Source organism: Peromyscus eremicus, chromosome 3, assembly GCF_949786415.1.
Source record: "Peromyscus eremicus chromosome 3, PerEre_H2_v1, whole genome shotgun sequence".
Taxonomy (NCBI): Eukaryota; Metazoa; Chordata; class Mammalia; order Rodentia; family Cricetidae; genus Peromyscus; species Peromyscus eremicus.
In genome coordinates, this window is record NC_081418.1 from 94,396,591 (window position 1) to 94,420,493 (window position 23,903).

General features: G+C 40.0%; 1 protein-coding gene across 1 annotated transcript in view; it reads left to right on the forward strand.

Moving 5' to 3' along the window:
• Positions 1-23,903, forward strand: part of Tacr1 (tachykinin receptor 1) — a 167,744-nt gene that overhangs the window by 96,694 nt on the left and 47,147 nt on the right. The gene's annotated exons all lie outside the window — the stretch shown is intronic.

A 23,903-nucleotide genomic window follows, 5' to 3' on the forward strand; every position in this document is an offset into this window, starting at 1 on the left:
GCAGGCCTGCTCGTCTGGTGGGAGGAGGGCGGGCCACAGACAGGCTTTTTCAAGATGTTTCAGTAATTTTCCCTAATGCTTCTTGCCCTGGAGGCGTCACTGAAATGGCTTATTCTTTACCTTGTTCTGCCCAGCTGAACGGTGATGTGAAATTTATATAAGCATCCCTTTTGTGGACTGAGAGCACCTGGATAAAGTGGGTCTTTCGGAAAACCCTCTGTGATCGTCCAATTTCGGGCTTGTTACTCCAATCAAAAGGCAACACTGATATTAGAGACAGAAGACCTGAGTTTTTAATTATGAATTGCCACCATCCATGTGACCACAGGCAAGGATCCCAGCATCTCCTCTTTCCTAAAATGGAAGAAAATAAAACATTGTTGCCCGTAGACAAGTACCATGACTATCAGATGAAATGACGCATATCTCACATTGCACGCTATTAAATGTCAGGTAGGACTTATGGACCGAATTCACAGGATAGCAGTGTAATTGTGTGGCCTTTAAATGTACTAAATGCTAAGATGAAACATGGTATCTGTCACATCACTTAGATCTGAGAGTTCCAAAGCCTGTCACATAGTCACTCCTGTGTATCTGTTACGTGCAGCATGGAAACGTGGCTTGCCAGGAAGCAGCAATGCATGAGATTGAGACATGGCCCTTCAGATACCAACAATGAGATTTAACACATCAAGCAGTGGAGGGTGCATGCTCAGCCTAAGGAGACACTATAAAATTATAAAATAAGTCTTTCTGATGACGCTACAAGTGTGAACAAGGTCTCAGTGGGACATAGTTTGGCTCCACCAACTGTATGGGGCCCATGAACATGACCCAGGCAGGTTCCTCCAGGCAAGGAGGAAAACACCTCGGAGTTTAAATTCCCCACTAAAAAGTAAAACAAAAACAAAATACTTCAGAAAGCCCCATCTACCAGGCTCTGCCCCAGGTTATCAGGATATTCTCAAAGTCTGAGCACTTCTTAGTAGCTTACTCACAAGATACCCACAAGTTCTTTCATCTTACAGCAAATTTAAAGCTGAATTCAAAATAAATTTCTCTTACCCACAACTTGGGGGTTTCAGTCAGTAAGCGGTGATGCTTAGAGACTTGCTTTGAACATCTTGGTGATTTGTGCTTATTAATCACTAGGAATTTCCTTTGGGACTCAACACAGTGCACTGGGATTGTCATCTTTCCTAGTCTGGGGAACTCGGAGGAGGTGTTAGGGGTTGTGTGGGCAGGTTTCCTGTCACTGTTGGTTTTCTCATAACCACCATTCTCGTTTCATTCCATCACTGTAGTAAAACACCCTGACCAAAAGAAACTTAGGGAAATTTAGGGTTTATTTGGCTCGCACTTCCTCACACAGTCCATCACTGAGGAAACTCAAGGCAGAAGCTTGAAGCAGAAACCATAGAGGAACACTGCTTGCTGGCCCACACCTGACTCCCTCTTAGCTAGATTTCTTTTATAGCTCAGGACCATCTTCCCAGGAAATGGTGCTTCCCACAGTGGGCTGGGCCCTTCCGTATCAATTAAGACAATCAAGACAATCCCTTAGAGACAAGCCAACCCGAACAAAACAATTATTTAACTGTGATTCTTTTTGGATGATTCTAGGTTTTGGTTCTGTTTGTTTGTTTTTTGTTTGTTTGTTTGTTTGTTTGTTTGAGACAGAGTTTCTCTACGTTGTTTTGGTACCTGTCCTGGATCTCACTCTGTAGACCAGGCTAGCCTTGAACTCACAGAGATCCACCTGGCTCTGCCTCCTGGGTGCTGAGATTAAAGGTGTGCACCACCACCACCTGGCAGATTCTAGGTTTTGTTAAATTAGTGGTTAGTTAACAGATGCTTCCAAAAAACATAATTCTGGATTATGAGCATCTGAGATTATTTACTCAGAGATATATAATACATTTATTTTTCCAATACGAAGTTTAAAAAATCTATTTGCCATTCATTCACACACTGACTATAATACAAACATAATTCAAGTGCATAACACAGTTTCCACATTCATCACTATTTTCTGTGTGTCAGTATCTTCTATAATATTATGCTATATTTCTAGAAATTTAAGTTTTAACATATTTACTGAAGCACTTAATTATATTCTCTCTTTTTTAGAACTAATGATTGTCCTTTCCACAGTACACAACAATCCCAAAGTTGACACCAGATGGAAACTGTTTGAGGCATTGGGATCATTAAGACAAACATGTTAGCTCCAGTTCAATGACAGTTCAACTCCCAGCCTTATCACTCTTTAGTTCAATCATCAATGATCAATTCCTTTAAGACTTCATGCCTGATAGTGTATTTCACATTGGTCTGTTGGAAGAAGTAAGTGTGATGGTTGATCCTCATTGTCAGTTTGACAAGATTTAGGATCACCATGGAAACACATCTCCAGGCATGAGGGCGTCTCCAGAAAGGTTGATCTGAGAAAGGAAGACCCAATCTGAATATGGGAGGCACCATTCCCTGGACTAAGATCAGGAGGAAGCAAGCCGAGCACCAGCTTCATCTCTTTCTGCTTCTTGACTGTGGATGCAGTGTGGCCAGCTGCCCCAGGCTCCTGCCTCCGTCCCTTCTCCATGATACTAGACCGTATCTTCTCAAAGATATAGTCTTCAGAGAGAGAGAGAGAGAGAGAGAGAGAGAGAGGGAAAGAGAGAGAGACTACATCTCCTGTGAGCCAAATAACCTTCCTTCCCTCCTTCCTTCCTTCCTTCCTTCCCTTCTTTCCCTTCCTTCCTTCCTTCCTTCCCTCCTTCCTTCCTTCCTTTCCTTCCTTTCTTTCCCTTCCTTCCTTCCTTCCTTCCTTTCCTTCCTTCCTTCAGTTGCTTTTTTTCCAGGTATTTTGTCAGAGCAACAAGACAAGTTACTAGTCTAAGAAGCAAATAACATGAAATGTTGAGTCCAGGGCCCCACCTATGGTAAAGGTCTGGTGAATGCTGACTGCTGATACCAGCAACATTCATTGGCCAGGTTGCCAGCAGGTAGACAGTATGCTGAGCAGATGCTTCGGCTCAATTTCTCTGATAGATCATTTGTGCAAACATATTAATTACATAGAAGTATTGTGCAAAGCAGCATAAATGCCTTCTGAATACATGGTGAGCCTCCAACGTTAATCATTCGTCATTCAGACCCTTGGATAATACACAAATTCAGTGAAGAACTGTGAAAGGCAGACAGCTCCATAAAAATGGATCGAGTATTAAAGATGCTCATTACAAAACAGTTCAGATATCCAACAGGTACGTAAAGCGGTAGCCAACCTAGCTCAGTTCAACTTGATGGTTGTAGCATCTGTGTTGGCTTAAAAATTGTTCATAGGAACAGATAACTTGACTTCTTACTTTGGGCACTGTATATTTCATATTTTAACCTAAAATTAAATGCAATGCAAGTGTTCTTATTGCTATAAGCTCTTAAGAAGGTGTTTTCTCTAGGATGAGCCAAAATGTTCTACCCAGAATAAAAAGAAGACATTTTCTTCTGAGGTGTAGCCTCTGCCTGTGATGACGCTCCTTACAGGAACTTGTCTCTGAATAAATCACATGAGAACAGTCCTCATCCATTCTGGCATTTACTGGACCTCTTGTTTTTGCTTTGACTCCTATGAATCATTTCACCTTGAGTTTTCCCAACTAGCTAAAGACAAGTGCTTGTCTCTGCAAGGGACACACCCTTGCTGGTGCTATCTTCATGGACAGGAGTCTCTGGACCACAAAAATCTGTGGATGTGAAGATGTTCACCTTCCACAAAGTCATTTGCAATTTTATTCTGTATTTTAAAAGATGAACATATTATGTCATACAACAGAAGTTCCTATGACTCTCTAATCACTCCAGTTCCCATCATTTACTAACCTGCTGTCTTAGTTTTCTTTCTATTGCCATGATAAAGATCATGGCCAAAAGTAAATTGGGAAGGCAAGCGTTTATTTCGCTTACACTTCCACATTACAGTCAGGGAAGTCAAGGCAGGAACTCATACAGGCACCTGGAGGCAGGAACTGAAGCAAAGAGTGTGGAGGAACACTGATTACTGGCTTGCTCCTCATGGCTTGCTCAGCTTACTCTCTTACGCCACCCAGAACCACTTGCCTAGGAGTGGTGCCACCCACAGTGGAATGAGCACTCCCACATCAATTGTTAATCAAGAAAATATCCCCACAGACTTTCCCATAAGCCAGCCTAATGGGGGCATTACCTCAATTAAGGGTCCCCTTTCTCAGGTGTCTCTTGCTTGTATCAAGTTGACAAAAACCTAATCAGCCTTTATACTGATGAATATTCTTCCAGGTGAATGCTATTCTTCATTTCTTTTGAGGAGACATATTTAGAGTCCGCACAAATATAGTCTCTCTCTTACAACACAAACACAACTTATTATGCACATTATTCTGCATCCTGATTTTTATCTTAGCAATGTGTCTTGAAATCTTTCTGTGCTGACACACAAATGGCTTCGGTGCCCTTATTCCAGTGACATGGTTCTATTCTTTGAATGTACAACATCATTTCCACAGTCATTAATTGGTGGGAATTAAATTGCTTCCAGCTTTGGGCTATGTCACTGTAAATAACCTTACATCTATCATGTAAGGATATCTGAAGCATAAAATACCAAAAGTGGAATGTGCATTTTTAATTTTAACATTTTCCCACTGTATAGAATTATATCAAGGTACCTTCTCACCAGTAATGTGTGCGAGTCCCTGCTCCTCTGCTGCATACCAATGAAGTATACTGTCAAAGCTTTAGGATTTTGCCCAGCTGATGGGGAAATATGGTATCTCATTAAAGCTAAAATGTATATGTCTTGTGTCATGAACAAGCTATAATAAATTTCCATAATTTCCTAGAGACATTCACATATACTTTATAATTGTTATATCATTCCCATGTCATAAATTATTTCCTGTGTCATTAAGCATATCTTTACAACATGATGTGAACATATATATGATAAATGATAGAACGAGATACACAAATAAATGATTGGTTGATTGATAGCTAAATAGGTAGATCATAGAGAGAGGGAGTACAAATATAGATAGAGAGATAATGATACATAGATAAACAAACAGATGATAGTCAGACAGACAGATAATTAACTAATGGATAGCTAGATATATGTAAATGGTGATAGTTAATGAATGGATAGCTAGGTGATAAATCAATAGGTAATAGATGGGTAGATAGATATGAAAGGTAGATGGATGAATAAACCTCAAAGTGGGCTGCCCCTAGCTACATCCCTGGGTCCCCAGGAGGACGAGCTAGGTTTCTTCTACCACTTTCTGTTGATGTTTACAATCTGCAGTAATAGAAAATTATGCCAACGCAATAATGTCACAAAATAGGGGCTTGGGCTCATCATGAATACTAATTTGCAATTGAGTCCCGCCTTAATTAGCAGCCCAGCAGCTTGTTTGTGGCTGATATAGCAAGACAGTGACCTAGCCCAGGGAGTCCTTTAAAAGTGGATTTGATTGACAAGTGTTGAACAAATATTCCATGTGCCGCCAAAAGTAACTACCAGCTAGAGGAAAAATCACCAAGAAAAGATGAGAGAATAAGGAAGAAAAAAAAAACTGTCTCTGTCTAAAGCATTTCTCCTTACCACTTCAATTAGACAAAAAGAGATGTACAGTATTTTTCAAAGGAATGTAGCTAAGGCTCATCTCTCTTGCCTGTGTTGTATGGCTGCATGGTGGCAGTGGTCCAGGAGGCACCAGGGCAATGCCCCTAATGACAAGGGAGACGAATGAGGTAATCTTTCTCCATTGGAGGACCTACCATCAAGACAAAGAAAAAGTCTGTAACGAGGAAGAAAAATGAGAAAGACATCCAAAGCAATTTAGGCAGCTAGGGGACTTTCAATGTCATTAATTCATTTATTAATTCTGGTCATCTGCCATTTCCTGCTAATTATAGTGCTATGTACATATTTGTGCTATAGTTTGAGTAAGACATGTCTATTCTGAATTCAAGTACTCCCTGTAGCCTTCAAAGGAGATTATGTGAGAATGTAGTGTCATTGTTTATGAATTACCTGGAGCTGCTGTGGAAATGTAAGTGAACACGGATATATTAGCTAGTATAAATCTACATCGGTGACAATTCTAACTGAAGACTATAAACATATGGCCTTGCCGGAGCTGGAGAGATGGCTCAGTAGTTAACAAGAGCACTGGCTGCTCTTGCTGAGAAGCTGGGTTTGATTCCCAGCACTCACATCATGACTTAGAATCAACCTTGATTCCAGTTCCAGGAGTCTAACACCCTCTTCTGGCCTCTGTGAACACTGCATGCACATAGTATATGTATATATACATGCAGGCCAACATTCATATAGGTTAAAAAAATTAATCTTTTTTGAAAAGTGTGACTTGTCAATATTACAGCATTTTCTCTTCTTTTAAAACCTATTATCAGAGATTAGCTAAAATTTTACATTTGTTTTCTTTACTTCCATTAATAACAGCAATTGAAAATCAATGCTTGGCAGGAAATGAAAATAGAAAAGGAAAAGGAAAAATTAGAAAATATACATCTGCAAAACTTTCGGGATTTTCTGCTTTTTTTTTTTTTTTTTTTTTTTGATTTTTTTTTTTTTTATTTAATTTTTTTTATTTTTATTTTGCAATACAATTCAGTTCTACATATCAGCCACGGATTCCCTTGTTCTCCCCCCTCCTGCCCCCCTCATCTTCCCCCCAGCCCACCCCCCATTCCCACCTCCTCCATGGCAAAGCCTTCCCCTGCGGACTGAGATCAACCTGGTAGACTCAGTCCAGGTAGGTCCAGTCCCCTCCTCCCAGGCTGAGCCAAGCGATCCTGCATAGTCAAAGCAAACTCTTAACAGAACCATTTGAATTAACTTGCTAACAGAACATAGGAAAACTTCTGATGTTTTTACATCAAACAAATATTTCCTTAACTTCACAAAACTAGGGTGCATTAATATCAATAAATTAACATAATTTTTGCAAACATACATTCAACTTTAATTCACTCATAACTCCTTTTCTTTATAATTTTTTTAAACAAAATCTCAAGCCTACTTAGAAAACTCAAATTTTTCCATTTAAACAGTTCCATTTGTAACATAAAACCAGTTCCATAAGTAATTCCATTTTTACATAAAGTTACATAAAACAGTTCCATTTTTAACACAAAACAATTCATGAATCACTAGTTAATAAAGCATATATGCATACACAAAACAGGGATCGCCCAACGACAGAGAAATGGAATGAGATCTACATGAACAGCCTGGACAGGAGTGGGGGTAGTGAAGGGCGAGGGTCGAGGGAAAGAGAGCTTGGGTGAGTGGGAGATCCCAGCTGGATCAAAAACAGAGGGAGAACAAGGAATAGGAGACCATGGTAAATGAAGACCACATGAGAATAGGAAGAAACAAAGTGCTAGAGAGGCCCACAGAAATCCACAAAGATACCCTCACAACAGACTGCTGGCAATGGTCGAGAGACAATCCGAACTAACCTACTCTGGTGATGGGATGGCCAAACACCCTAATTGTCGTGCTAGAAACCTCATCCAACTACTGATGGATCTGGAGGCAGAGATCCATGACTAGGCCCCAGGTGGATCTCTGGGAGTCCAATTAGCGAGAATGAGGAGGGTTTATATGAGAGAGAATTGTTGAGACCAAGGTCGGATAAAGCACAGAGACAAATAGCCAAACAAACGGAAACACATGAAATATGAACCAATGGCTGAGGGGTCACCAACTGGATCAGGCCCTCTGAGTGGGTGAGACAGTTGATTGGCCTGATCTGTTTGGGAGGCATCCAGGCAGTGGGACCGGGTCCTGTGCTCATTGCATGAGTTGGCTGTTTGAAACCTGGGGCCTATGCAGGGTCCCTTGGCTCAGCATGGGAGGAGGGGACTGGACCTACCTGGACTGAGTCCACCAGGTTGATCTCAGTCTGTGGGGAAGGCTTTGCCCTGGAGGAGATTGGAATGGGGGGCGGGCTGGGGGGAAGGTGAGGGGGGCGGGAGGGGGGAGAACAAGGGAATCGGTGGCTGATATGTAGAACTGAATTGTATTGCAAAATAAAAATTAAAAAAAAAAAAAAAGAATATAAGCTTGCAAGAAGTATCTAAAGTAGTCTAAGATATGTAGTAATAAGTTTAAGAAGTAAAGATCTAAGGTAGTTCTATAATAAGCTTAAAAGAAGAATATAAGTAAGAAGTAAAGATGCTAGTTGTAAATGTAAGTTTAGATAAGAATATAGAATGAATATAAGAAGTAAATAAGAAATATATATGCTAAAGCAGTTCTATAGTTTCCTTAAGGAGTATAAATAAGGAGATGTTAGTATGTTCTATGTGAGTTTGTAAAACAGTGTAAATGTTGAATGTGAGTCTAAATGCTTTGCAAGATGTGAGTTTGTGAGTTTGTGAAAAAGTGTAAATGTTAATTGTGAGTCAATGCTTAATGTATATGGTGAAAAAACCTGAGACACAGAAGATAGTGTCATAGTAGACTGCAAAGCAGGCAGTCTGGGTGGTTTTCAAAAGCTCCAGAAGCTGCTAAGAAGCTAAGAATCGTGGATGCCAGAACGAGCACAAGGCATTCGCAGCTGAGATCCATGGAAAATCAACACAACACAGAAAAACCTGAGCTAACGGCAAAAACCGGTGCAGTTTAAAATATCACTGTAACTAAGAAGGTCTCTGACTTGAGAATGAAAGTTGCAGAGATGCTTGTTTGAACTAAAATTGTTAACTGCAAAAAATTTTGGTTGTAAAACGTCTCTTCATATTTGGAAGTGAAAGTCTGATACCAGAATTTACTACTTTTGAACTTTTTGAACTTTAAAAAATGAAAAAACTACAAAAAGATTTTTTTATGGATTTCTTCATATTTGGAAGGCTGGTACCAGAATTTATTATTTGAATTTTGGGACTTAATGAAATGAACAATAGTGATTTTATTGCTATGGGACAATTTTGAATTAACTTAGAGTAATGAACTGTTTTCTGGAATTATTTGTGTTAAAAATGGAACTGTTTAAATGAAGAAATTTATTGTTTCTATATAGATTTTCTGCTTTTTTTGATTACTTCAAAGAGAGAGATGTTTCTGGTTTTGTTTGTTTGTTTTGTTTTGTTTGCCAAGCTGCTTTGGGTTTTTGGCCCAGAAATGTAGGCATATTTGTGGTTTGCTATTGTGTTTCATCTCCTTCTCCATACTCACTGCATTTTAAACACAGCCCAGACCCCATCATCCTCGCAATAGTTGAGAAGCTGTTAAACCAAGAAGGAAGAAGTCATTGACATTGTAGGAGAGATGGTAGGATGGAATGCAAGACTAGTGGGACCCAGGCAGTATGTGGGAAAAGAATGATGGAGGCTGGGAATAACGGGAATGGGAATAAGAGAGTAGAACAGAGGAGGAAGTGGAGGGGGCAATAACTAACACTAAGATTGTTTGGAAAATCCACATGGAAACTTACTATTTTATAAGAGGGGTGTGTGTGTGTGTGTGTGTGTGTGTGTGTGTGTGTGTGTGTGTGTGTGTGTGTGGTTTAAATGTAGTTGCTTTCTATGGATAATGCTCCTCCAACATGCAAGAGGTTATCAAGCAAAAAATCTCAATTCCAGGAAGGGTATACCGCTTTTGAGTTGTTAGACTTGGGTCACAGGGTAGGGAGAAATCAAGTTGGTCCTGATCTGGAAGCTTTCTGTCTACTGGCTAACATTCATAGCAACGGAAGATCCTGGGCAGGCTACTGAGGGAGAAACGTCATCAATACCTGTGAACTCTGTGAGCTATAACAATGACTGGACTGCCAAAGTATACCCATGGGTACAATAATGGTATGGATATTCTAAGGGTCACCGACTGCTTTCTGATTGGCTATACTTCAAAGTACGGAACTTATGCCTAGAATTGTAAACCTGTCCATGAACCAATAACTCAGGAGCTCACAGGCCCCTGAGCTCTGAATCATCCTGAGCTACTATTATTTTGTTAAATGGACACAGTATTAAACTGCCCTCTAAGTCCTTATCTGTATACCCCTAGATTAGCACAGTCCTCAGGCCTCATCAGTAGAGCTGCCTTCTGCAGTGTATGTGATTAACACTGGTACAAATGACACATCCTTAGCAGCGTCTAGTTAAAAGGTCAAACCGTGAATCCGGAAGCCTTAAGATGGGATCACCAGTTCGGGATTCTTTCTGGAGGATGCAGTCAGCTTCTCATGCGGCTGCACTCAGACTGGGAAGATAAAGTAAGACAGGCCTGGGAGCATAGTGGTCCGTCAGATAGCAGATAAGTGCCTGCAAAGCCAGGAATAATCAAATTGGCACAGGCTGGAAAGCAGTGCGGAGGAAAACACTGACCATAAATTGTACTTAGAAGCTGGGGGTGTGGCTCAGTGAGAAAGAATGCTTGTTGTATAAACATCAGGACATAAGTTCAAATCACCAGCACCTGTGTAAAACTCCAGGCTCCGCCATGTGCGTCTGCAACACCAGCGCTATGTGTGGTGGATCAAGGCAGCGAGTCAATGGGATCGACAGAGGGTGCTGGTCCCCACCCTAGCTCCAGGTTCAGTAAGAAACAAAATCTCAATAGAATAAAGTGGACAGAGATAGATCAGGACCCCCAATGTCCTCCTCTGACTTCTGCAAATGTGTGCACAAAGACATGCACACATTATATACACAACACACTCACACAAAGCACAACACACCTCCAAGTACATTCATGCTGTCCACTTACATAAAATGCTTTGTGCCTTTTTAAAATGTATTTGTAGAAGTCACTGGAATGAAAATTTCTGTGCAAGGAAATCCTTTCTGGAGTACACTATGGATGGCTTTATCATGTACTATATGCATTTGGCATAACTTAATACAAACAGCTGGCAAAGAAGTCTCCAGACACAACCCATTAAGGCAATTCCATTTACAAGTGTAGCTAAGAACATTCCAATTAAAGTATTCACCAAGGGGCTGGAGAAATGATTAATTAAGAACACTTGCTGCTCTTGCAGAGGACCAGGGTTCGATTCCCAGAATCCACACCATAGCTCACAAACATCTATAACTTCAGTTCCAGAGGATTCAACACCCTCTTCTGGCCTCCACAGGCTATGCACACAGGTAGTGCACATAAAATCATGCAAGCAAACAAACATCTGCATAAGACAAAAGCATAAACATCTCTTTGAAATGCCAAAAACTTCAAAGCTATAGTAGAACAGCAATTCCTTGTTTCTGAGCATGATTTTTTCAAGCAAATAAGACTAGTAAGTTATCAGAAAATCTATTATTATATTTCATTAACTTAATTGCTCAAAGAGAAGCATTTTATTCATCTCCATAAGTGCCAAAATGGTTTGTTAAAATGCTATTAATCTCCTAAGGAAAATGGCTCATATCAGAAATAACCCCAAACGAAAAAAAAAAAAAACAAAAACAAAGAGATCTCTTTCCAATAGAAACAAAACAAGACTTGGAATAATTAGGAAAGAGCAGTGAAAAATACAGGAAGTCTAGGACCGCACTGAATGATGCATGAGAATGTCTGAGAAATGTGACTTGCAAGATTGAAAACTCAGAAAACACATAATTGTGTCCCCTCTGTCTAATATAATTCCATAGAGGTCTGAGTTCCTCAACCAGCTCCAAACGTAAGTTTAGGTGATTAATAAAGGGAAACTTGGATGACTCAATATATATACTATTTACAGAAAATGTTGAACAAAAATAAGTAATTTTGGTATCAACAAAATAATGTAAAAGAATGACAAGAAGCAACTTGCTTTTCCAGATATTGAAGTACTCAATATTAAGGACAAAGAAAACAAACAAGGAATCGTGTACACACACACACACACACACACACACACACACACACACACACACACCACATATGTACATCAATACATATACTACATGCACACTTTCATACCACAAGCACGTACATGTCACACAAACATTTAAATACCACACACACAAACTACATACACATCACACATTCACAAACCACATCACACACACACACACACACACACACACACACACACACACACACTGTACAGAGAAACCCAAGTATATAAAATACTACCTAAAATATATAAAATATAAAATACACTAAAGACAGCTTGGCAAGTCATAAGGCTCATTACATATTTGTTTGAAACTTGAATAACTCAAAGTATTATGGAACTCTGCACTAAAATGAGCTTGTGGATCTCTGTGTAAGCCACTACCACCTCCTCCTGGAGAAGCACAGTGTGTGTTTGTACACTGGAGCTGTGAGTATATTCAAGCCCCCTTTTTTTAAAAAAAAGTTAGTTTGTTTTTATAGGTAACAAGTGTGGCTTGAAAGGCAGGACGGATAAAAGGGTAGGCCGAAGAGGTTTCTCACTGTCTCTCTCCCTTTCTCCAACACCCACTCAGTCCCTTGTGCAGAACCACTGTTCCCAGTCTCCTGTGATCCTTCCAGGGTTTCCTTCTGACATCTAACAAAGACAGACATATGTTCTAATTTTGTCCTTTCTTAACACAAAGTATATCACACAAGCTAGTCTTGCTGTTATCTGCTGTAGCAAGCCTTCTCACTGCTTCTGTACAGCTGCATGATATGCTTTTGTGTGCAAACCCCATCATGAGCTTAGGGAATACGCTGCTGGCTCATAGCAGGAGTGTGCCTGGGGTTTTGCTGCTTTAATCATACTGCAGTTCATACTTTCCACTGTGATACATTGTAAGACTGATCACTTTGCTTAAATCTTGTGTTTCCTAAATTTATTTGACTGCAGATTATTTTGTTAACTCTGTTAGCATCCTACAGGGATATTATTCTTAAGACATACTTTGAAAAAAATTCCAGGTTAAACATAAAGCCAGATTTCCTGCTAGCAAATTAAAATCTATATATCTTCCAAATAAGATGGGATAGAGTAGAGGCTCTTGCAGCATAGTGCCCAAGGCTAGAGCCAAAAATGAAACAGAGTGCTGGTTCTGATATAATTATAGATACAAATATACATGGAAATCTATAGCTAGAGGATAGATGATAGATAGATAGATAGATAGATAGATAGATAGATAGATAGATACAGAAAGACAGGTAGATAGATGTTAGATAGATAGATGATAGATAGATAGATAGATAGATAGATAGATAGATAGATAGATATTAAATCTTATACATCAAGAAATTTAAGATAACATCTTCAAAAATAGAAGAAAATGTAAATATGAAATAAACTATTAATATAAATAAGATGGAAGAGTTGTAGTGAATTAATAGCAATAAATCAAGACCCTTAAAGCCTACATCTTGTGAAAGAATATAAAAAAATATATATTCCAAAAATGGAGACAATTTTCTGTTCATTTGACCAGCTCACACTAAACTTAATGAAACTACTAAGTATGAACAAGTTTCTGGGGCAGGTGAGTGCTGTTTGCAGAAAGATGGTCGGTCAGGGTCAGTATGTATCAAGGTCTCTAAATACGTGCTTGATTTGAGTCAACAATTGCACTCTTAGGAATTCTTTGGTTTTTTAATTTTATGTGTATGGATGTTTTGCCTGCGTGTATGTCTATGTACCATGTGTCCACCTGGTGACCGCAGAAGCCAGAAGAGGGCACCAGATCCCCTGGAACTGGAGTTATAGGGGATTCAGAGTCACTTTGTGAATGCTGGGAATCAAACCCAGGTTCTCTGGAAGAGTGGCCAAGGCTCTTAACCACTGAACTACCCCTCCAGCCCACCCCCTTAGAAATTAAGGGTAAAAAATGTGTACACAAGTCCTTGGTGTCATGATGATTAATTAGGTTGTAAATTAGAAACAAATATCCAACAATTATAAACTGGTCAAATAAGTAAGAAAAATGAGGCTTTTGTTTGCAATGTTATTGTGCAAACATATGAACATGGAAATGCACTTATGACATTCTGATCATAAATATTAAACAGGCTTCTAAGTAACACACATAGTTATGTCCATGTGTAAGTCTTATTAAGCCTCATGTGTACTCACAGGTTTCACGGGGAAAAGGTTGAATAAAAACAAGTTTAATGCTCAATAATTTTTTTAAGTATTTGTGGCTGGGTGGTTAAGAATGCTACTGCTCTTACAAAATGTCTAAGTTTGGTTCCCAGCACCCATAACAGGTGGCATATAACTGCCTCTAACTCCAGCTCCAGGGGATCTGATGCCCTCTTCTGGACTCCACAGGTATCTGCTTTCACATGTGCACACACACACACACACACACACACACACACACACACACACAACACATATGCATAATTTGAGATGAAATAAATCTTCTGGCCTCTGCAGCCACCAGGTATACACATGCTCAATAATTTGTCTTGAATGTAAGAATTGGGAAGAGAAGGGGATCTGTGGTTGGTATGTAAAATGAATAGAAAATGTCTTAATAATAAAAATAAATAAATAAATAAAATGAGAATTAAAAAAAATTGGTTTTGTTTCCCTGCAATCTTAATCCATGCTGATTATAAATCATTTCATCTACAACATTTTTAAAAACTTTATTGATCATTGTGTGTGCACTACAACCCACATGTGCAGGGCAAAGGACAACTTTCGGGAGTCCATTCTCTCCTTCCACGGTGGTTTCCAGGGATCCAGCTCAGGTCACAGGCTTCTGTGGAAAGCTCTTCCCTTTCAGAGCTATCTTGCCTGCCCTGTGAAGGGGAATCTTGATCAACCTGATGAGACGCAGAACACCACGGAAACACACCTGAGGGTGTGCCCCGGTGTTTCTGTCTAATAATAAGGGCCTTCACTTTTAGAATAAAACTATTGTCCCATGAGAATAAAAGATACCATAAGATGTATATCTTGAATCTTGAAAATAGATCCAAAAAGGTTTTTTTTTCTGAATTCTCAAGGCATGGTTTTCTGCTGTTTTATTTTTGTGAAGAAATCTGACACTGTTTAATTTTTTCTGCTTCAGATTTGTAATTCCTACCTCCATGAATTTAAGATTTTTCTCTATTATATGTATTTTTACATATTATATATGTGCCATAAAATATGTTTAGAGATTTTATTGTATGTACATATTATATTTTTCTGTCATTGCTAAGGCCTTCCAATCTGCAGCCAGAGCTCTAATTAGGAGAGATTTCCTTCTAATTATCTAACTTCTGTGATTATCTGCCTCTCTCCCGCTTTCCTTCCAAGGTAGTAGTTAGTGTGTGTCCCTCTCCATGTTACTCGTCTCAATCAATTTTTTCCCATTGTTTTTCAAGTTTCCAAATGAACTCACAAGCATTTCTGATGAACCCATAAGATCAGGAGATTATCTGTTGCTCACTGCCTCTGTGCACTGGAGTTCTGGCAGCCTGTTTGCATTTGAAAGCTGTATTTGCTGCCCTTTCATGGCTATAAAGGGCTTACTTTAAATTTCCATCTGCCCCTTGAAATAAGATCTTTCACAAAGAGACATTGACTTTTCCCCCAGATTGGTTCCCGTACGAGTCTGCCAAACACTCCTCCATTGAAGCTTTTGGGTCATCTTTGTTCAGTGGTGTCTAGGAATGGGAAGCTACAGTGGATAAAAATTGGAGAAGTCCTTGCTCAGAGCTTCCAGTCCTAGATGAAGAGAGGGTGAACCAGCTTGGCTGCCCTGTGGGTTCAGCCCTACCGCTGCTTACACAGGGATAGTCGAAGCCTTGTCCATTGATGTTTCCACCTCTTCCAGCTAACGGCAACTGGACACCCATCCCTAAACTGTTAGTTCCCTATTCGGATATCTACTGTACATCCCCAACCCGCTAGAAAGTGTAAGGTATGACTGCACTGACTCTCTCAGCTCGGCCTCAGCTCCACCTTGCAGCCTCTGTGCTGGAGCAGGCTCCTTTAACTTACCTCAAGTGACTTGCTCTTCTAGCTGGTCAGCCTTCCCTCAGCCAGGTCCCAGCAGCTCACACTCTGAAGAACTTGGTTCTATCCAGTGGGTGGCACCTTGCAAGCATTTCCAGAGCTAAAATGAATATCGACATTTCTCTGATCACTGAAGGGACTAATTCAGACAGAAAGAACTATATTGGGCTTAAACTAGAGCACGACCTTCACATTTTGAAGTGATTGCTTTTACATTTCCAAATAGCAGCACAGCAAATTAACTTACTTTAAGAACTTCTGTTTCACCTAGCACTGTGTTGGCTCCAATTGTGTTCGAAATTATGTGTTCCTGGGAATACAATCAGATGATCTGTAAGTGGCAGTTCTATCTCCAAGGTTTTAGTGGTGATCCTTCCAGCTTACACCTCATGTTGTGCTGAAGTGGCTGGGAAGATTTGCAGTATGGAATAACACTGACTCGTTCACTGTCTTGCTTTTCTACCTTTGCCTTCGGTTCTTCACCAGGAGGTTTGTGGTTATCAGGCTCACAGTAAGCTCAGCATTGGAAACTTTTCTGAGAAAACCGTTTCTCAGTAGCCATGCATTATATTGTTGTAAGGATCCCTGATTTGATGGATAATTTTATCAAAATATGGGCTGGGGATATAGCTCAGTTTGTAGAGTTCTTGCATGAAACCCTGGGTTTGGTTCCCGGCACCAAAAAAACTCAGCCCAGAGGTGCATCACTGTAACACCAGAATTTGGGAGGCCATTTCCTCTTGGCTACATAACAAATTTGAGGCCAGCCTGTGATACATAAGACCTGTCTCAATTTTTTTTGGTTTTATCAAGATAGGTCAGCATCTAAGACAAGTGTATCCCACCTCCCCATGACTGAAAGTTGTTGTCTTTTCATCTCTGTGTCACTTGGACAAACCTACGTTGGTCCTGGTGCTTTGTGCATTCAATATGCCGATGACTAGTTGTATTAAATATAATATCTATATCAATACTGAAAGGTGGTAGTTTGGTGCTAGAATACGGCATTAGAAACTGGTATTTGAACACTGACACCAGAAATCAAGATCTGAGAGGCTGGAGAGATGGTTCACTTGTTAAGAGCACATGCTGCTCTTCCAGAGGACCCAAGCTGGGTTCTCAGAACCATGGCAGGCAGCTCATTACCACCTGTAAGTCAGCTCCAGGAAGCCAATGCTGTCTTCTGGCCTCTTGGAGCATCTGCACTCATGCACACACACACACACACACACACACACACACACACACACACACACACACACACCCTTAAAAATAAAATAAGTATTTTTAAAAGAAATCAGAATTTAAGCTCTAAGCATATTGCTGTTAGTTTGCCTGACTCTCACTCTGGGTCTCGGGTTTCCTCTTTAATGTGGTAAGCACTGACAAGTAGAACCCACACAAACAAACAAAAGCTCCTTAGGTTCTTAAGTAATATTTGTAGTAGTAGTTTCTCGTGGGCCATTAGCCCGCAAATAATGACACAGAGACTTATTACTAATTATGAAACCTTGGCCTATAGTTTAGGCTTGTTCCTAACTAGCTCTTATAACTTAAATTAACCCATTTATATTAATCCACATTCTATCATGTGGCATTACCTCCCTTCCATTTTGCACTTCTTGTTCCCTTTCCTTGTCTCCTGGCATCACCTGTGTGCCTAGATGCCTCCTCCTACTTCCCCTTTCTCCCTCAGGAAGTCCCACCCATACCTTCTGCCTAGCTATTGGCCATTCAGCTTTTTATTACATCAATCACATCAATACATCTTCATCCAGTGTACAAATATTTATTAATGTAAACAGATCCTGACACAAACCTGCTGATATCAACTGTTACAGCCCTGCTGTCTCAAGAATGTTTTCTATCCTACTTTATAACGGCATTATCAACAACTGGCTCTCTCCTGTGTACAGTAATCATGACCAGTTACTAGTTCAGTGGCCTTATTTTTAAACTCTTGGTTTTGACTTGTTTTTCTTTGTCTTAGAACATACCTTTCGGTCATTTATTTACTCCACACTTAAAAAAAAAATGATTCCTTGTGTATTTGAGACTATGTCTCTCTTCTATATAAATGCAAATGGCCACTTGACTGGGTATAGATTATGGAAATATGTTTTCGTTTAAGCTCCACGGAGATTGCTTTTTTGTTGTTGGAAGCCAAATTTATCTCTTCTTTTATAACTAAACCTGAAATCTGTGCTCCTCAACACTTACAATATTATATGTTAACCTAGAAAAGCAAAATGGGTTTGAAATATTAAGTCTTTCATAGCCAAAAACACACATTTAGTTTTCAGGCCAAGTTATGCCTTAGCCTTTAACAATTTTAGTTAAATTTCTTTTGGCTACACATAATAGAAAGTCACTTTGGATTGGAAAAAGAAACTTTAATTGAGAAAATGCCCCTATCAGATTGGCCTAAGGGTAAGCCTGTGGTACACTTTCTTCATTGATGATTGATGTGGAAAGGCCCAGTTCATTGGGCTGTGCCATCCCTGGGCTGGTGGTCCTGGGTGCTATAAGAAAGCAGGTTGAGCAAGACATGGGGAGCAAGTCAGTAAACAGCACTCTTCCATGGCCTCTACTTCTGCCTTGAATTCCTGCCTTGACTTTCTTCCATGATGGACCGGTGACCTGCGAGTTGTGTGCTAGAACAAATCCTTTTCTCTTCAAGTTGCTTTTGGTCATGATATTTTATCACAGCAAGAGAACCCCTAACTAAGATATTTAGTGATTTAAAAAAAAAATAGCTATTCAATATGACCCAAACTCAAAAAGACAAAAAAAAATACGTTCTGTCTCATATGTGATCCTAACCTGTAACGTATGCATGTGGTACCTAAAATTCTTTCCCTTGGGGAGAGACACAAACAGTGTCTCCCCTCCTTCAGAGGCCCCAAACCACAAGCCAAGTAGTGTGTAAATACAGGTAAACTCCAAAAACCTTAAAGGAAAACTGAAAGAGTAAAAGTGGGAGGCGAGGAAGATTGCAGGTGGACAGAAGGACACATGGAAGAGGAAAGGAGATTGGAGGGGATTATAAGAGGAATTAGGAGGCCCAGAGGGTGGGAAAATGAGAAGGAAACAGAATCTAATAAAACATATCTTGTTCAAAAATGCCACAATGAAGCCAAGTGGTGGTGGTGGCGCACCCTTTTAATTCCAGCACTCGGGATCTCTGTGAGTTCAAGGCCAGCCTGGTCTACAGAGCGAGCTCCAGGACAGGCACCAAAGCTACACAGAGAAACCCTGTCTCGAAAAATCCCCCCCTCCAAAAAAAATGCCACAATGATACCTAATACCTCATGTAATAATTTGCCAAATACAAAAATTAAAACAAACAAACAAAAACCCTAGCTATTCATTTAGGGAATGATTATGAGGGATGTAGGTTTGTGCTGGTTCAGCTAAATTCTGTGGGAACATGCCTGTATTAAGCAATGAATTTTCTGAATAAGAAGCCCTATGCGGGCATGAGGCTCTTAGAGGACTGCCAAGCAAGGTGGCATGAATGACTGGGCCTCGTGCCCAGGTGGTGTCTGGATCCCAAAGCAGCAGGTGATCCCCGGTGGCCCTAGAGCTCTCAAAACCTCTGCTTGTTTTACAAATGTTAGCAAGGCACAGGCCAAGAAAACCAGATGGCAGATAATATGTACACGTCATTGTTTTCAGTCGCTAAAGGGAACCTGAAATTTTTATCTCAGATGGAATTCCAGAATTGTCATGATTTTCTCAACATGAGTCAAGAGCTCATTTCCAGAGGGATCTAGAGTACAGTCACCACTCCTCTGAGCCTTGGGCTGCTGGTCTGAAAACTGGTAGTAAGTACCTGCACCATGGATTATTATGAGGCTGGATGAGATGGTGTGTGTGTGTATGTGTGTGCATGAGTGCAGATGTAAGTGTGGGTAGAGTTTAAACTTTAGAAGGGAGACCAAGAGAGGGCAATATTGGGTGATGAGAAAGGACAGAATACGGGCAACAAGACATATAGGCCATGAAAGAAGATAAAGAAGATGTAAAGCTAAGTTTTTTATAGATGAAGTCAACTTTGTGGATGCTGAAGTAGCAAGAACGATTTCAGTGTCCACAGGACCATTCCTTTGAGGCAGTAATTGTGAAAGTTGGACTTTCATTTTAATTCCATTGACCATTAGTGCAACAGGAATCGGACATGACTATCATTGAATGCATTTATTGTGCTGACTCACTCAGAGGAAGAACTTTTTTAAAATTTTGTTCTGAGAGAAGAGGTTTTAGAGCCTGAAATTTTCCCTTCTTTTCTGTTTAAAACTATATCAAATCATTCCGTTATAGGGTTATTTAACATGTAAACTGTACTGCTATAGATAAAGTATGGTTTCAAAAATACACACATTAAGCTGGATGTTTTGGTGCATGGCAATTGAGGGACAGAAGCCAGTGGATCTTTGTGAGTTTTAGGCCAGCCTGGTCTACATAGGGAATTCCAGCCCATCTAAGGCTATGTAGTGAAACCTTGTCTCAAAATTTAATATATATATTAATATATTCTATTGATATATACTAATATTTGTCATATTAATACATATAACTTTAATATATTATATACTAATTAATCATAATAATATATATAAAAATCCCTGAGCACAATACCTAGTACACAGTACTCATGCATTTAATTTTTAATTTATTTTATTTGCTGTTGTTGCTGCTGTTGTTGAATTCCTTGAAGTACCATCAATACAAGGACTTACAAAAATGATACTTAAACCAGATATGGTAACTCACACTTATAATCCCAGCACTTCAGGAGGCTGAGGCAGGAAGATTACAAATTTGAATCCAGCCTGGGCTACATAGTAAAACCCTGTCAGTGTGTAGTTTGATGGTCAAGGCTTTGTCTAGCATCTGTGAGCCCTGAATGTACCACCCAGCACCGAAACACACAGAACACAATAAAGCTACAACTGCGGCACAATGGTTGATTGCTTTGTGTCCGTCATCTTGATATCGTTCATAAAATCTGGTTATTGGTAGATAGTAGGTAGGCTCTCTTGAGATCCTTACTCCTGTCTCTACTGTATTTCATACATTCACTTTCATTTTTCTAAAATATCCTGAAAAGACTCAATTTATCCTCTGCCTGATTAAATTGAATTTCCTTCTTTGTCCAATATGTTATTTATCATTTTTTTTAATTTAGCAATCATATTGATCTCCATGGTTGGCTAGGTATAGATACTTGAATTCATTTAATGGCAATTGCCTTTTGTTAAGGAAAATCTGATGGTCATGTGCATGCTTACGCACATGAATTAGCTATTTTAATAGTATTCTTTTTTTCTCCTTTCATTAATCTGGTTAGGGAAATACATATTCACATCATCAAAGGTGTTCAGTAAGTTTGAAGTTGCATTATTGTCATAAATTCTCCTAGAAAATACTCATGAACCTATAGCAAGTACTATGCTGGACATAAAAACAATGGCCAAGATGCCATCTGTGCAGGTTTGAATAAGAGTAGCCAACATAGGTTCATATATGTGAGCATTTGCTTCCAGTTGGTGGATTGTTCTAGAAAGATTAGGAGGTGTGCCCTTGTTGGAGAAGGTGTGTCACTAGGGGTGGGCAAAAGTCCATGCTAGGCTCTCTCCCTCTTTCTCTCTGCTGCATGCAGATCAGGATGTAAAGCTCTTAGATAATGCTTCAGCACCACGCCTGCCTACTGGCCACCATGCTCTCTACCATGATGATCATGGACTAACCCTCTAAAATTGTAAGAAAGCCTCCAGCTAAAATGCTTTGTTTTATAAGTTGCCTCAGCCCTGGTATTTCATCACAGCACCAGAATAGTAGCTAAGATACTCTCTTTACCATCAAGGCTCATAAAATTTACAGGGCAAAACAATAAAAACATACTGTAGAGTCAATGGGTGATACATCAAGAATAAGTCCATAGTTCTGAAGAGTACAAAGAGAGAGACCTTTACCATAGGGTCATGAAATGTGTCAGACAAGTGACCAGTTGATTCATAGCATATGGGTGAGGAGGGCCAAGAAGTGTTCAGCGGAAGGATGAATTCCAGGTAGAGGTGGCTTAGAAGAAAGATGCTAGGTGATGTTTAAGAAACTAAAATTTAAAAGTAATAATAGCTAGTGGTCACTAAGCACCATGGCAGTTAATCCTTCTTGTCAACCTAACGGGATTAGGAAATACCGAGGGCATTAGTGAGCCCCACCTTCACCAGAAATGAGTGACAAGACAGGATGAGCTTCCTGAATTTGAGCTGCACCATCTCATGGACCATGGTCATGAATTGAGTTAAAATGGAGAAAAGAGAAAGCCGGTTGAGTAACAACACTTCCCCTTTCTCTGCTTCCTGCTCTTCCCAGGTGAGGAATGTTCATGGTCCCAACAGGATGAACCTAGCCACCTCCAACATCATCTTTCTTTGCCATGATAAAATATTCCCTCAAACTAGGAGCCACACCATTCCCCCCTTAAGTAGCTTCTTGTCATGTTTTGTCACAGCACAGCAAAAAATAACCAATGCAAGCACCTCTAGAGGTCCAGGCACTCTGACAAGAAGTAGACCTGCATAACTTCTGTTCTATTTTGTTCTGTTGTGTGATTAAAAAACAAAACAAAACAAAAAGAAAACACTCAAAGCAAAAGAAACTTAAGAAGGAAAGGGCTTGTTTCGGCTTACAACTCCCAGGTCACATGCCATCATGAGGGAAGTTGAGGCAGGAACTAAAGTTGAAGCCATAAAGGAATGCTATTTTCTGGTTCATTGGCTTATTGGCTTGTATTCAGCTGCCTTTCTTATGCAGTCCAGGACCATCTGCCCAGGGATGGCACTGCCCACAGTGGGGTGAGGCCTCCCACATCAATTATCAATCAATTACAGTCTCTCACAGATGTGCACACAGGCCAATAGGATCAAGGCAGTTATTCAGTTTGAACCACCCTCTTCCTAGATGACTCTAGGCTGTGTCAAGTTGACAAACTGAGAATAAATACAAATGAACCAAATACATACAAGCCTGCAAAAACAATTGATGAAGAAAGAAGCCATGAATTTGAAGGATGGGTAGGAGTACATGGAGGTTTTAGAGGGAGGAAGGGAAGGGAGAAATGGTGTAATTAAAATAATATGTACCGATCCTATATATTATATATGTATGTGAATAGAGAGAAAGAGAAAAAATAAAACACAAGACAACCTCTTTACATGCCCTCAGCTACTCAGCAGTGTAGATCCCCAATTACAAAACTAGATTTTGAAGCAAGTAGACTTGGGAGCTCATTCAGTGTGGTCGCATGGAGTGTGTCAGTATCTGTGGTGGGTAGGTGAGGCATGATAGGAATAAGTAAAGAAATTCCAAGCTGGAGATCGTTAAGACGACCGTAGCTGTAGCATGAATTATTAAAAGGTCTTATTAATAAAAACAAACTGGGGAGCCAGATATTGGGGTGAACACTGAAAGATCAGAGAAACAGAACAAGCCATAGTTAACTTCACCTTGCCAACTTCTCAGCTGATCTTGTTTCCTCAAACTGGAAGCCTCTGAGTCCTCACTCGAATGGATCTCAGCTGAACTGCTGCTCAAAAGCCTAAAAGCTTAAAAAGCTTAGTTCCTGGTCCTCACGCCTTACATACCTTTCTGCTTCCTGCCATCACTTTCTGAGATTAAAGGTGTGTGCCACCATGCCTGGCGGTTTCCAGTGTGGCCTTGAACTCACAGAGATCTGGATGGATCTCTGCCTCCCAAGTGATAGGATTAAAGGTGTGTGTGCCACCATTTTCTAGCCTCTATGTCTGTCTAGTGGCTGTTCTGTTCTCTGACCCCAGATAAGTTTATTAGGGTGCACAGTATATTGGGGGACACAATATCACCACAGAAAGCCCCACCACACATGGGAGAAATGGCCTTTGTTTGGGAGAAATAGAAATGTAAGTGCTCAGGACA